The sequence below is a fragment of the Heterodontus francisci genome, chromosome 7 (genome assembly GCF_036365525.1).
Source record: "Heterodontus francisci isolate sHetFra1 chromosome 7, sHetFra1.hap1, whole genome shotgun sequence".
Taxonomy (NCBI): Eukaryota; Metazoa; Chordata; class Chondrichthyes; order Heterodontiformes; family Heterodontidae; genus Heterodontus; species Heterodontus francisci.
In genome coordinates this window covers 122,877,147-122,893,721 of record NC_090377.1, presented here as the reverse complement: position 1 = coordinate 122,893,721, position 16,575 = coordinate 122,877,147, and the positions used below count along the sequence as shown (strand labels likewise).

The 16,575-nt window shown below is 42.5% G+C and overlaps 1 protein-coding gene across 5 annotated transcripts in view; it reads right to left on the bottom strand.

Moving 5' to 3' along the window:
• LOC137372300 (partitioning defective 3 homolog B-like) overlaps nt 1-16,575 on the bottom strand; it is a 1,025,472-nt gene that overhangs the window by 995,988 nt on the left and 12,909 nt on the right. The gene's annotated exons all lie outside the window — the stretch shown is intronic.

The window sequence follows — 16,575 nt, the reverse complement described above, 5'->3', positions numbered from 1 at the left end:
TAATTATTAACACCTCTATTAAATCTCCTCTTAACCATCGCTGCTCTACAGAAGAACAATTCCAGTTTCTCTCATCTCCCAAGATAACTGAAGCTCCTCATCCCTGGTACCAATCTGGCAAATCACTCCAGCACCCTCTCTGAGGACTTGATTTTTTTTTTAGATTAGATTAGATTAGAGATACAGCACTGAAACAGGCCCTTCGGCCCACCGAGTCAGTGCCGAACATCAACCACCCATTTATACTAATCCTACACTAATCCCTTATTCCTACCAAACATCCCCACCTGTCCCTATATTTCCCTACCACCTACCTATACTAGTAACAATTTATAATGGCCAATTTACCTATCAACCTGCAAGTCTTTTGGCTTGTGGGAGGAAACCGGAGCACCAGGAGAAAACCCACGCAGACACAGGGAGAACTTGCAAAACTCCACACAGGCAGTGTGATACCCATTGGAAACATGCTCACTGAGGTTTAACCAATGATTTTTGAAGATGTAGCAGAACATCCTTGCTTTGTCTCCATTTATCAACGATCTCAAATGTTTTTTTTTAAAAAAAGGTTTTATCAACTTGTCCTGCCACTTTTTTTTTCTGATTGGTCTCAGAAACCTGGGGCTATAGAGCGGGAAAAGAAAAGTTAATCAGTGTTCCTGTTTCTGATTCCTATTCAGTGATCCTGGTTGAAAATACCTGTTAAGATAGGAATGGGATTGGTTTTAATGCCCCTCATTTGCAAATAGTCTACCCAATCCTCAATGTTTAGGCTCGTACAGGAGGACTGGCCACTTGGTCGAGAGACCAGAGAACTGTGGATGCTGGACTCTTACCCAAGCAAAAGTCAATGGCTTGATGAAAGAAAAGGGGAAAAAACCTTAAGCATTCCATTACAAGAAAAAAATACTTAATGGTCCAGAGCTGAGCACAGAAGAGGACATTGAGAATCAAGCCCAGATATCAGTGTGGATTAGCCCAAATGTGACAAAAACAAAGCATCATTATTCATAGAATAACGACATTCAGCATGTTAAATAGAGGAGAAAAAATGTAAAATGGTAAAGATTGAAAAATTTTACTTGAGGCGCTGTATTACATAATATACATGATAATATGAAATGCTACATAAATGCAGACCTGTTGCCTTCTTTATTTTTTCTGGAGGATCAGCAGCCGGTGGGTGCATCCATTGCATGGCATGTCAAATCAGGACTTATGATTAATTCTTTAACTTGGTTGTAGAATACTGAATAACTTGTTTGGACCATGTAAGATGCTTTATTTGTCAATGAAGATGTCTCACCCAGATTTTAAAGAGACCTTATATGGGCAACAAGCTTTGCAGAAACATCTTATGGATAAGGACAGTCATTGATATCTTAAGGGAACTAACTACACGTGGAAACATTTACTGGTGGGGAGGGATTATTAGAATATACACCTAACTGAAATCGTGCAGCTGTGATCATACTGCACAGCAAAAGGAAAATGATAAAAACAGCGCAAGTACTGCATGAATTGATTTTAAACTTGGATAAAACTTGTCGGATAGATGGAATTTTCCTGTTTTCATGTACTGCAGGTGATCGTTTTTGAGCAGTGAAGTGGTTAAGAGCTCCCAGTTACAGCCACAACACTCTGGCACACACAAGCAGAAGTCACGCACTTGCCTACAGGAAATAGGATGGCGATGGGGTGGGGGTGAGTGGGTGGGCAGGGGGTTAGGGTTAAAGTTAGAAAAGAGAAATCAAGCAGAGAGTCATAGGCAGGGACTTTATCCAGGCGATGGGGTCTCGACCACTGGCAAAAGCGTCAGCGAGTCCCCTGCATTGCCATCTCTGGGGACGGTCTGCCCAATCAAGTGCCAATTAGGCACGTAAGTGGACAGCGGCAGGCCTTCCCTGGGATCAAGGAGCCCCGTGGCAGAAGTCCCGCCTGCTGAGAGCTGTCAGCTAATCAGAGGTTGACAGCTCTTTAACTGAGCAGTGCCACTGTGGTGGTGGTGGTGGCTGCTGAGTAGAGCACTCACCCAAGGCCCTGGACCCAGGCCACAGGCAAGTCTCACCCACATGGGGTTGCCTGGCATGCTCCCCATGCAGCGACACGCCCACCCACCGTTGGGCTAATTCCAGTGACGGCGGAATGAGGCCCTTAATTGGGCAGTAATTGCCCACTTTAGGGCTTCAATGGGCAGCAGGGCAGGAAGGCTGCTCACAGATCTTAATTTGGGTGGAGACAGGAAGGTGGTAGGGTCACCCACCCCCCCGCCACCATCCCGCCCAATTGTAAGTTCTCCCCGCCTCCAAACCCAGCACGGGAAGAGCATAAAATCCCCCCCACAGTCCACTTCCTTCCACATACCTCCAAGAAGCTGCCCAAGCTGCTCTGTAAAATAAAAACACCCAAAGAAAAAAAACAGTTTTTCACCTTCCCTCTTGCTGCTGATTGCACACTTTTCTGACCATCCTACCTCAATAACATGCATTTTCTATAACGTATTAAATGTACCAAAATGTCCCAAGGCACTTCATAAGAGAATTCTCAAACAAAATTAGACACGGAGTCACATAAGGAGATATCTGGACAGATGACCAAAAGATTGGTCAAAGAGGTAGATTTTAACAAGCAACTTAAAAGAGAGAGAGGTAGAGAGGCAGAGAGATTTACAGAGGGAATTCTAGAGGTTGAGGCCCAGGCAGCAGAAGGCATGGCCACCAAAAAATCATGGATCCTCAAAAGGGTAGAATAGGAAGAGTGCACATTGTAGGGAAAGAGGAGATTGCAGAGATAGGACGGAGTGAGGACATCCAGGGATTTGGTTCTAAGGAAGAGAATCTTAAAATTAAGGTGTTGCCAGACTGGGAGCCAATGTAGGCCAGCGAGCAGAGAGGTGATGGGTGAATGGTAACTAAGGCGAATTAGAGTACAGGTAGCAGAGCTTTGGATGAGTTCAAAATTATGTAGTGTGGAAAGGGACAAAGATCGATAGATTTCTAGATATTAAAGATATCAAGGGATATGGGGATAGGGCGGGAAAATGGCAGTGAAGTGGAAGATCAGTCATGATCCAGTTAGGTAGGCCAGGAGAACATTGGAACAGTCAAGTCTAGAAGCAACAATGTCATGGATAAGAGTTTCAGCAGCAGATGAGTTGAGGCAGGGGTAGAGATGGGTGATGTTATGGAGGTGGAAGTCAGCAGTCATAGTGATGGAGAGGATATGTGGTCGGAGGCTCATCTTGGGGTCAAATATGACATCAACTTTGCGAATAATCTGGTTCAGCCTTGGGCATTTGCCGGCAAGCGGGATGGAGTTGGTGGCTAGGGAACACAGTTTGTGGAGGAGTCCAAAGACAATGGCTTCTGTCTTGTCAATATTTAGTTGGAGGAAATTTCTGCTGATCCAGTACTGGATCTCAGACAACCAGGGTTACAAATCAGAGAAGGTGAGGGTTGAGGAGGTGAAGATGTAATGCTGAGAGTCATCAGCATACATGTGGAACCTGACGTTGTGGTTTCGGATGATGTTGCCAAAGGGCAACAGGTGGATGAAAAATCGGAGAGGGCTGAGGACTCCAGAGGTAACAGTGCAGGAAGACAGAGAAATCTTTGCAGGTGATTCTCTGGCTATGATAAGATAAGAATGGAGCCAGGTGAGGGCAAGTACAGAAAAAAAAGTGAGAGCCTGCAGTGCAATATTTTATTGCAGAAACTGAATAACATATCAACATTATAAACAAATGACTGACTGCCAGTTAGTTATTTCAAATCCCTCCATGGCCTCACCACTATGTATTCTCCTTCAGTCCCAACAACCCTCAGAGATATCTGCGCTCCTCTAATTCATGCCTTTTGATTATCCACGACTTCAACCTCTCCACCATTTCTGGTCACGCCTTCAGTTACCGAAGCCCTAAGCTCTGAAAAGTCCTTCCCTTAACATCTCCACCTCTCTACCTACCTTACAGCGCTCCTTAAAACCTACCTTGTTTGGTCAACTGCCCAATATCTCCTTCTGCGGCTCAGTGTCAAATTTTGTTTCAGAACGCTCCTGTGAAGCGCCTTAGGATGTTTTATTACATTAAAAGGTGCTATAGAAATACAAGGTGGTGGTGGTTATTGTTGTCGTAAATAACCACCTGAAGGATTTAAAATTGTATTCATACACTTCAATAACCCTACTGTTCTCCATCCCCAATGGGACATTTTAAAAGCAGCTTGAAAGGGAGATAAGCAGCAGCATTGGGGCTCCAATGCACAGGTCGATGGAGATCAGATAGATTACCCACTCCTGAAACACATTATGCTCAGCAAGTTATTTCACAACTTAGCATTCTTTTGAATTTTGTATCCCCACTCTTTCCTTTCACCCCAAAAAAAGCACTTATTCTCCCTGCCCTTTTTAGGTTTTCTTTTCCCTTTTGTCCCAAGCAACAGAACACTCCTGACCCAGGGATTAAGTGTGAATGAGCTTTTGTCAATGGCTCAAGTGAGTAAAACATCAAGCAGCTTCCATTGTTACACAGGTTTTAACAGCGATCACAAAGATTTCAGACTCTCGAGCCTTGGTATGATCACAATATTGCACTGTTTACAAACTTTGTCCGACATCAAGGAGGAAACCCAGCAATCATTTCATGGCAACTTAATCGCAACTGTTACTTCGACTTTTGTTGATGTTATGGTTGCTAATCTGTTTACAAACCTCAGAATGGAAGTAGGGAGAAACTCACCAATGCTGTGATTAACACGGCTGCTCCCTGATTATTAACTGTTGCAATTGTCATCTATAGTTAAGAGGTTACAAAATAATTTTCCCATGTATTAATTGCATGGTTCTTGCAATGCTTTTATATGGCCTTTCAAAATAAAGCATCACTGACTGAATAGGCACAAACATGCATTGTCTCTCAGCTGAGGATACACTTTGGGGATTCTCAGGGCTCCCAGGTGCCAAATGGTCTTTTATCAAAATGTTCCCATTATTTATGAAAATTAAAGAGTCTTTTTAAAAAAATCACAATTGCTGGTTCTATTTTCCTACATAACATTTCAATTTATTCACCTGTTTCATAACTTCATTCCAACCCCCTACTTATTTGTGAATTAAATAACAAATATCATCCATTTGGACATTAAAAGCAAAAGACATTGATTATCCACCAGCAAGGGCTCAAGAGCTGGTGGGAACGAAAGAAACAAAGACTTCCATTTGTATAGTGCCTTTCACAACCTTGAGACTTCCCAAAATGCTTTACAGCCAATGACTACTTTTGAAGTGTAGTCATCGTGGTCGTGTAGGAAATGCAGCAGCCAATTTGCATACAGCAAAGTCTCAAACAGCAAAGAGATAAAGACTAGATAATCTTTTTTAGTGACATTGGTTGAGGGATAAATATAGATCTGGGCACTGGGTAGCACTCCCCTGCTCTTCTTCAAAAGGACATGGGATTGTTTATGTCCACCTGAAAGGGCAGAAAGGGCTTCAGTAATGTTTCATCCAAATGACAACACCTCTGATAGTGCAGCACTCCCTTGGTACTGCACTGAAACTTCAATCTGGATGTTGTGCTCAAGTCTCTGGAGTGGGACTTGAACCCACAACCTTCTGACTCAGAGATAAGAGTGCTACCCACTGAGCCACAGCTAAAGAAGCTCCTGCTTTTGCAAAATTTTAAATTCAGGTTTTACTGCGTTTGCAACAGTCCCTGCAGCACCTGGAAGCACAAAGCGATGCATGTATACACTCTGGGGTCACGATACCTTTGCAGAGTTTCTATGGAAACTAATAACAAGAGGGATTCCTACATACAACCTTTGCAATAAGCTGCCAGGTCTGAGATCTCTACCAAAGCTACTCTGGGGCTGGTCACTAAGAGAAATGCCAAACTCAGGAGGCCAATCTCAAACTGCCCTCAGTGTGGGAAGGTATCTGTACTCCCTTTTCCCTTTCCATTAATGGGTGTTGTGGGAGCAGGTTGAGAAAATCTCTGTCAAAAGTGTATGTCACATGAAACAGCATATTCTGGAACAGCAATTTACATAGTCGGGGGTAGGCAGTAATGTGGAGAAATCAGTTCAGCCATGAACTTATTGAATGGTGGAGCAGGCTCGAGGGGTCGAGTGGCCTACTCCTACTTCGTATGTTCGTATAGTCATCACAGAACATCGCCTTAAAAATAACAGAGATTACTCCTCTTATCCCGAAAGCAGAATGGAGAGAAACAGGAAAACGTTCAAAGCAGTCCATCTGATTGGCACCCCATCCACCACCTTAAACATTCATTCCCACTAACAATGGTGCACCATCTACAATGTATACCATCTACAAAATGCAGAACAGCAACTTGCCAAGGCTCCTTCAACAGCACCTTCCATAGGAACATAGGACTTAGGAGCAGGAGTAGGCCATTTGGCCCTTCAAGCCACCTCCGCCATTTGATAAGATCATGGCTGGTCTGGTTGTGGTCTCAACTTCACTTTCCTGTCTGCCCCTGCACATCCCCCACAACCTGACTCCCTTGTCTATCAAAAATCTACCTAACTCAGCCCTGAATAAATTCAATGACCCAGCTTTCACTGCTTACTAGGGTAGAGAATTCCACAGACCAATGACCCTCTGAGAAAAAACATTTCTCCTCATCTCGGTCTATAAAAGAGTGACGTTTTATTTTTAAACTGTGTCCCCTAGTTCTCGTCTCCCCCACAAGAGAAAACATCCTCCTGGTGTCCACTCTATCAAGTCTTCGCTCCCCGCCCCCCCTCAGGATCTTACATGTTTCAATAAGATCACCTCTCATTCTTCTAAACTCCAAAGGGTATAGGCCCAACCTGTTCAAACGTTCCTCATAATACAACTCTTTCATCCCTAGAATTGGTTGAATGAACCATCTCTGAACTGCTTCTAACGCAACTATATCCTTTTTTTTCCAAGTAAGGAGATCAAAGCTGTATACAGGTACTCCAGATGTGGTCTCACCAAGGTCCTGTACAGCTTCAGTAAAACTTCCCTACTTTTATACTCGATTCCCCGTGCGATAAACGCCAAACCCACAAGCTGCACAGCCCAGAAAAACAAGGACAGCAAGCGCATGGGAACACCACAACCTGCAGATTCCCCTAAATGCTGACCTTGCCAGTGATGCCCACATCCCATGAATGAATAGTAAAAAAAGAAACTGCCTTCATAAAGTGGCTTTTCGTATATTTCCTTTGTTTTGACCAGATGAGAAAGAGGTCTAGGAGTTCCCTTTCAGCCTTCACCTGGTCTTCCCGTAACAGGGTTTAATTTTAAACACACCGTGTTTTTAGCTCCCCCTTGGTGAATCCTGTTCACCGCTTTCCAACGATAAGACAAAGAAACCAGCACAAACAGGCTTTCTTAGGTTTAAAGAAGAGTAAAATTGAAATTTATTAACAAACTCTAATTCGGGTGACACCTACGGATAGACGACGCGCCCACGCTAGCATGCACATGTGATACACACATGCGAATGGAGACAGAAAAGAGAAGAAATATAAAGTGGAAGAGTTTGAGGCAATATCTGATGAGTTTCTGTTATGGTGCTTTGAGCTGTAGAGTCCTTAATTGTAGGTAGATCTTGCTTTTTGTTGGGGCCCAGTATTCTTCTTAAACCATGTTCGCTGTAGGAGACCTTTCTCTCTTGGGGTTCATGGGCCTTCCGTGGATTCAGAGGCTTGTGAGAAAGAGATGGGAGCAGACAGGAGAGATCTTCAGTCCAGGAGCAAACGCTCACTCTGAGTTCAAACTGATTGTACAATTCAGAAGAACCCAGGCTGCCAAGCAGGTTAGTCATGTGATTAACTGGTCTGACCGCATCTTGGATTGTATTACCTTAGCTGCCTCTGGAACGCTCCTCTTACACACAATACCTGGTGATCAAGGTCCATTGTGGGTTGAATGTGTCAGGGAATGGTCCTTCGTCCTTTCAATCACCGTCTGTTAATATGCAAATGTCTTTTCCAGCCATGGCTGATCTGTTTAACAAGTCCTTCTTCACTCCAGTGACAGCTCAAAATCAACGTTCATGACAAAATTAATGTGCCTCATTCTTGGCAGGTGGGGGCCTAGCATGACACCTTTTATCCCTCCCCACGATTGCACAGATTCCTACTTGCAAGAGAAAAAAAATCATAAAGCAAAAAATTGAAAATGAAACTTTGTAAAAGTAATCCACTAGTATCACACAAGCAAAACATAAACTCAAATTACTTTATAATCTAGAATTAGTGCCAATGTCAACATCAGTGCCATTTCATTCCCCGTCATTTTGCTGAAGATTTTTCTCCTCCCTCCTTTTCTCCACTTACCCTGCAGCCACTTCACTGAGGAAGCAGACAAAGAGGCTTATTCCCAGACCTTGTATCACTTCTAAAAACAAGGTCACATTCCCTGTAATGAGCCTGGCTAACTGGTTAAAGATGCCAAACCAGCTGAAATTGAGCTTCTACAGTTTGTTTTGAGAAAAGACTTGTTAGCCATTGAAACCTGGGTTGATCACGTTCCTTGCCCTGGACGGTTTTCCCCAGTAAGTAATGATTTAATTTGTTTTTAAAAAACGTACAACTTACAATTTTAACTTTTATTAAAAGTTTCAGCTTAATTAAGCACAGCATTATAACATTGCAAAAATGTACATCTCTGCTACTACACACAATACTTTGATTGAAGTTTGCAAAGTTGTCCATCACACAAACTCCATGCCAGTGGCTGCTGCCATTTTATGCAATCACAATTCCACAGATAGTCAGCTATCACTGACTGCTATTCTCCGCTTATCCACACAGAAAGGAAGTTAAAAAAAAACACATAAACCATCCATGTGTTCATAATCATAATGTTTTAACACCAGAGGAAAAAAAACTGGTTTGAAAAATTCCCTTTGCTCCAAAGTCTCAGTATTCCTCCCACATATATGTGCCAGATGGCAACAGGCTGCTACTGGAATATACTAGTCAGATATTAAAAATAGTCCAGATCAGGAAGCAGGTTTAAAAACCAAGACAAAAATGTGGGGTGGTGGTGGAATTGGGGGGGGGGGGGGGGGGGGGGGTGAGGAAAGCGAACTTCACTGAGTTAAATTAAACTACCACAAAGGAGAACTGACAGAATTAAATGTGTGTCATCCATGGAAACAAGAAAGTAATTTACAACACAGCACTGGAGTGGATCTCACACATTTCACAAGAATGGCAGGGTACAAAGATATAATAAGCTGCAATACAAGTGACAAGACAAGAGACATAAATTTGAACAATACAGTTGAGAACTAGGAAACTATAGGCTCTTACATAGAGGGCAAATCTCAAATACTGAAACTAGATTTATTGCGTAGATCTATTCCATTAAAACCAAACGTAATTACTTCCACCAATTAAATACTACTTATTCAATTTTTAGAACCATATCTTCCCTTTCCCTTTCATACACACAAATTCCTATTTTTCATCTTATAAGCATCGCCAAAACAAAATGACAACATATTCACTAAATGTAGGATCTCACCAAGGAAACCTTTAAACACAGATGTTTCAGAAAGTTAGACTCTTGAGTTAAATATAATTTAAAGTTTACAAAAGTAGTTCATGTTTAATGAATAGAGTTATAGATTAATGCATTCCACCGTAACAGTTTGAGAATCTGGGGGGAAAAAAAGCTAAATTAGTAAAAGTGACCATGAAGCTAGAAATATTCAGCAGGTCTTAGCTTAGGTCAATGACCTTTCATCAGAACTGGAAAAAGTTAGAGATGTAACAGTTTTTAAGCAAGTGCAGAGGCAATAAAATGGGGCAAGGTGGAGGGATACATGAAGAACAAATTAGATCATCTGTGATAGGATGGATGGCAGGAGAGATTTAATGACAAAAGGGATGTTGGTGCAAGGCAAAAGGAGATAGTAATGAGACAATTAAAGAAACAAAAGATGGGTCAAGAGGAGGTGTAAACTGAATCACCACCAACAGCTGCCATCCAAAAAAATGGGAGCAGAGGTTCGAATGTGAAATTGTTGAACTCCATGTTGAGCCTGAAAAGGTTGCAAAGTACCTGATTAAAAGTCGACGTGCTTAAGTCCTTGAGCTTATGTAGAGCTTCACTGGAACAGCATAGGAAGCTGAGGACAAAACGGTTAGAGTAAGAGTAAAGTGGTGAATTAAAATGACAGGCGGCAGGAGGTGTTTCGCAAAGCAATCATCCAGTCTGGGTTTGGTCAGCTGCAAATGCAATATAATAACTGAAAGTTGAAAGTAGTATAATTTAATTGCTGTTTCACTTGGGAGGAGAGTTTGCGGCCCTGGATGGTGAGAAGTGGGGAGGTAAAAGGAAAGGTACTGCATCTCCTGCATTTGCATGGGAGGATGCCGTGGGAAGGGGAGGGGATGATTGGACTGTGTCAGAGGGAACGGCCTCTTCGGAATACTGAAAGGGCAAGGGAAGAGGTTTTTAATGGGGGCATCATGCTGGAGATGGCAGAAAATGATCCATTGAATGTGAAGCTGTGGGGTGGGAGATGAGGACAAGGGCAACCCTGTTCTGGTTCTGGGAGGGAGGGGAAGGAGTGAAAGGAAAAGTGTGGGAAATGGGACAGACAGTCAAAGGCCCTGTCAACCACGGAGGAGGGCAATCCTTAGTTGAGGAAAAAGAAAGACATATCAGAAGCACCAGTACTATAGGTGACTTTGCCAGAACAGATACAACGGAGATGGACAGACTGAGTGAATGGAATGAAGCCCTTATAGGAAGCGGGGTGGGGAGGTAGCTGTGGGAGTCATTAGTTTATCGTCACTATTGGCTGATTGACTTCTCAGCCTATCCCCAGAAATGGAGACAAAGACAGGAAGGGAAGAGTCAGGAATAGACCATGTGAAGGCAAGAGAAAGGTGGAAATTTGAAGCAAAGTTGATGAAATTTTCCAGTTTGGGACGAGAGCAGGAAATGGCACTGATACAGTCATCAATGTTCTGGAAAAAGAGGTAAGGAAGGGAACCAAGTAGGACTGGAATACAGAAAGGTCCATGTATTCCACAAAAAGGCAGGCATAACTAGGACCCATATGAGCTCCCATAGCAACACCTTTTATTTGGAGAAAGTGAAGGAGTCAAAGCAGAAGTTGCTCAATGAGTGAACAAGTTCAGCCGGGTGGAGGAGGTTGGTGTTGGTATTCGGACAGCAGCTGTTGATTATGATTCCCACTTGCACCTCCTCCAGACCCATCTTTTGTTTCTTTACTTGTCCCATTACCATCTCATTTTGCCTTGCACCATCATCCCTTATGTCATTTAATCTCGCCTGCCTTCCGCCCAATCACCGACCTTCCCTTTTGTTCCTTCTTCCTCGCCCCACTTGCCCCTGCCTTAAAACTTGCTTAAAACATAATGAAAGATCATTGAACTGAAACATTAACTCTGTTTCTTTCTCCACAGGTGCTGCCCGACCTGTTGAGTATTTCCAACATTTTCTGGTTTTATTTCAGATTTCCAGCATCTGCAGTATTTTTCTTCTGACGACGAAGCAGCAGGATTGTTGTAAAAATCCAACTGGTTTACTAATATCCCTATAGGGAAGGAAAATTGCCGCCCTTAGCCAGTCTGGTCTAAATGTGACTCGAGTCCCCACACCAATGTGATTGACTCTTAATTGCTTTCTGAACTGACTGAGCAGTTTGACAACCAGAGATGGGTAATGCCAGCCTTGCCATGACATCCACATCCTGAGAATGAATAAGATGTCAGTGCCACAAGGTCCTACTGTTGAATTAATGCTGCCAATTAGGAGGTTGGAGCTGACCTGGTTTCTACCAAATCTCAGCCTCCAACCTCAATCACCACAGTTACATAGAATTTACAGCACAGCATCAGTCCATTCGGCCCAACTAGACTATGCTGGTTTTTTGCTCCATATGCACCTACCACACTACTTCAACTAAAGCTGACAGAATATCCTTCTATTCTTTTCTCCCTCTTGTACTTTTCTAGCTTCCCCTTAAATGCATTTATGCTATTGGCCTCAACTACTCCTTCTGGAATCAAATTTCACATTCTAATGACTCTTTGGGTAAAGATTTTTCTCCTGAATGCCCGATCGCATTTCTAAGTGACTATCTCATATTTATGCCCTTATTTAAATTGATGTTGAAAACTTTCACTTCGAATTACCTATGCCCAGCAAAGGTCAAGCTGGCTTAAAACCAATTAGCAGCGTTATGATATTACCAAACCACTGCCAAATTAAGGCGTCAATTCCAAACCTGTAACTATTCACTAAATATGAACTCACTTTGTCATTTCCCTCCTTAAAGCTCTCCACAACTCTCTCCTCCTTTAAGGTGCTCCTTAAAGACTACTTCTTTAACCAAGCATTTGGTCACCTGTTCTAATAGCTCCTTATGTGGTTCAGTGCCAAATTATGTTTGATTTGAAATCCTCATTCTTTACCAGCCACACAAGTAGCACACCAAGTTTCTCACTGAGATACCTTCTTTGTTTTCCTTCATCAGCCTCTGTACCAAGTAACTTCTCACCCTCAATGGTGTCAACCTCCATCTCAATTCTTCTTGCTCTCTCGCTCGAGTTCACTGAACTCTTTTCCTTCCTAAATCTCTCTCTCCATACAAACTCTCCAACCCATATTCACAGCCACCCCCTCGATCTTGCCATCTCACACTTTGCTACATAAAAGATGCTGTATATGAAGTTGTTGTTGTATCTTAAACTCAAGGGTCTTACTTTCCAAAACACCCGTGTTCAAAGCATTCCTCGGTGAAGTACTACCTTTATTAAGAGATCAGTGGGCACATCAGAGCAATAGAGGCAAGGAGATCTCCTTTCAGGGAGATCCAATCTACATTTACATCTGCTCGGTCTCATTAAAGGTTTCTTGTTCAACGTGCCCCAAATTTCTATTGAAAACCAAAATATCCTTATTTTGCTCAATTAACAGAGATGATCATGCAGTGCAAGAATATTTTCCTACACTGCAATAGTGACTACACTTCAAATCGTTTTGGGGCCTCCTGAGGTCGTGAAAGGCACTAAATGAATTCAGGTTCATTGCTCGGTGTCTTCTATAGGCCGCCAATTAATGGGAAGGATACAAAGGAACACATTCGCAAGGAAATTATAGACAGGTGCAAGAATTATAGAGTAGTTACAATGGGGGACTTTTATTATCCTAATATAGACTGGGATGGTAATAGTGTAAAGGGTAGAGAGGTGAAAGAGTTTCTAGAGTGCGTTCCGGAGAATTTTCTACATCAGTACGTTTCCAGTCCAATGAGGAAGGTGGCATTGCTGGATCTGGTTCTGGGGAATTAGCTGGATCAAGTGAATCAAGTGACAGTAGTGACAGTAGTGATGTCATGCAGGCCCCCACCTGCCAAGAATGAGGCACATTAATTTTGCCACATGGACATTAAACTAAAAATTGCTGCTGGGAAGAAAAGAGGCCCTATCACAAGGAATTGCCAGGCCCCTCACCGGAAAGACATTTTTGCATACTAGCAAAGGAACCAATCCCTGCTCCCCAATACACAGAAGACATGGTCAGACCAGTTTAGTCCCATGACTAAGTGGCTGCTGCAGAATTTTTAACTGAGTTTTAATTGGACAGAGAATTTGAACTCAGAAAGCTGTTTGCTCCTGGACTGAAAAGACCTCTCGTGGCTGGCTCGCCACAGCCTCTCCTATCTGCTCATCTCTTTCTCACCAGCTTTGGAATCCATTGAAGACACATGCACCCCAAGAGAGAAAAGTCTCCTATAGCAAACAAAGTTTAAGAATAATACTGGGCCCCAACGAAAAGCAAGAATTACCTACAAGCAAGGACTCTACAGTGAGCCCGAAGCACAGTAGCAAGAAACTCTTCAGATATTTCCTCAAACCTCTCCACTTTATTTTTCTTCTGCTCTTTTCTGTCTCTATTTGCATGTGCATGTCGCATACGCAGGGTAGTGTGGGCACGGCGTGTATCCGTAGGCATTAACCAAATTACAGTTTAAGTTTTAATAAATTTCACTTTTCTTCTTCAAACCTAAGAAAGCCTGTTTGTGCCCATTTCTTTGCCTTATAATTGGAAAGTGATGAGCAAGGATTCACCAAGGGGGAGCTAAAAACAATGTGCTTAAAATTAAATCCTGTTACAGTAAGACCAGGTGAAGGCTGAAAGGGACCCCGAGACACCTTTCACCCCTGGTCACAACAAGGGAACATTTAAAGGTCAGTGACCATAGCATCATAAAGTTTAAGTTAGCTGTGGAAAAGGACAAGAAGAAATACAGAGTAAAGTAAACTAATTAGGGGATGGCCAACTTCAATGGAGCGAGAACGGATCTGGCCCAAGTAAATTGGAATCAAAGATTGGAAGACAAAACTGGAACTGAACAATGGGCTGCTTTTTAGTAGGAGATAGCTTGGGTACAGTCCAAGGAACATTCCCTCAAGAGGATAGGTAGGGCAAACAGATCCAGAGCTCCCTGGATGACGAAAGAGATAGATGAAGCAGAAAAAGGGTGTATATGACAGATGTGAGAATGATAATATAGTTGAGAACTAGACTGAAGATAGAACGTTCAGAGGGGAAGTGAAAAACAAATAGAAGAGGCAAAGAGAGAGTAATGAGAAAAGACTCACTATCTACAAAGGGAGGGAGAGAGAAAACAGGGAACTACAGACCTGTTAGCCTTACATCAGTAGTAGGGAAAATGCTAGAAACTATTCTAAAGGATGTGATAAAATGGACACTTGGATAATAATGATCTGACTGGGCACAGTCAACATGGATTTATGAATGGGAAATCATGTTTGACAAACTTGTTGGAGTTTTTTTGAGAATGTTACTAACAGAATTGATAGAGGGGAGTTGGTGGACGTAGTATACTTGGATTTTCAGAAGGCATACAAACATACGAATTAGGAGCAGGAGTAGGCCACTCGGCCCCTCGAGCCTGCTCCATCATCAACAAGATCATGGCTGATCTGATTGTAACCTTAACTCCACATTCCTGCCTACCCCCAATAACCTTTCAACCCCTTGCTTATGAAGAATCTATCTATCTCTGTCTTAAAAATATTCAAAGACTCAACTTCCCACTGCCTTTTGAGGAACAGCGTTCCAAAGACTTACCACCCTCTGAGAGAAAAAAAATGTCTCCTCATCTCTGTCTTAAATGGGCGACCCCTTATTTTTAAACAGTGACCCCTAGTTCTAGGTTTCTCCACAAGAGGAAACATCCTTCCCACATCTGCCTTGTCAAGACCCCTCAGGATCTTGTATGTTTCAATCAAGTCGCCACTTACTCTTCTAAACTCCAGTGGATACAAGCCGAGCCTGTTCAACCTTTCCTCATAAGACAACCTACTGGTTCCCAGGTATTAGTCTAGTAAACCTTCTCTGAACTGCTTCCAATGCATTTACATCCTTCCTTAAATAAGGAGACCAGTACTGTACATAGGGCTCCAGATGTGGTCTCACCAATGCCCTGTATAACTGACGCATAACCTCCCTACTTTTGTATTCAATTCCCCTCGCAATAAATGATAACATCTTATTAGCTTTCCAAATTAATTGCTGGACCTGCATACTAACCTTTTGCGAATTATACACTAAAACACCGAGATCCCTCTGCATCTCAGAGCTCTACAATCTCTCACCATTTAGATAATATGCTTCTTTTTTATTCTTCCTGCCAAAATGGACAATTTCCCATTTTCCCATATTATATTCCATTTGCCAGATCTTTGCCCACTCACTTAATCTCTCTATATCCCTTTGTAACATAAACAAGAAATACTGGAAATACTTAGCAGGTCTGGCAGCATCAGTGGAGAGAGAAGCAGAGTTAACATTTCAGGTCAGTGACCTTTCATCAGAACACCTATATCCTTTTGTAGCCTCCTTACGTCCTCTTTACAACTTACTCTCCTACGTTTCTTTGTGTCATCAGCAAATTTAGCAACTATACCTTTGGTCCCTTCATCAAAGTCATGGATATAAATTATCAAAAGTTGTGGCCCCCAGTACTGATCACTGTGGCACATCACTAGCTACATCTTTACAACCAGAAAATGACCCATTTTGACCTGAGGTGCCTACTCTGTGTTTCTGTTAGCTAACCAATCTTGTATCCATGCCAAAAATGTTACACCCTACAACATGAGCTTTTATTTTCCACAATAACCTTTGATGTGGCACCGTATCAATTGCCTTCTGAAAATCTAAGTACAGTACATCCACCGGTTCCCCTTTATCCACAGCACATTAAACATGATTTCCCTTTCACAAAACCATGTTGACCCTGCCTGATTACCTTGAACTTTTCTACTGCCCTGCTATAACGTCTTTCAACAAAGCCCCACATTAGAGATTAGCATGTGAAATTAAAGTGCATGGGATTGGGGGCAGTGAATTGCGATGGATAGAAAATTGGTTGGCAGACAGGAAACAAAGAGTAGGGATAAATGGGTCTTTATCCGAATGGCAGGCAGTGACTAGCGGGGTACCATAGGGATCGGTGCTAGGACCCCAGCTATTCACAATATACATTAATGATTTAGATGA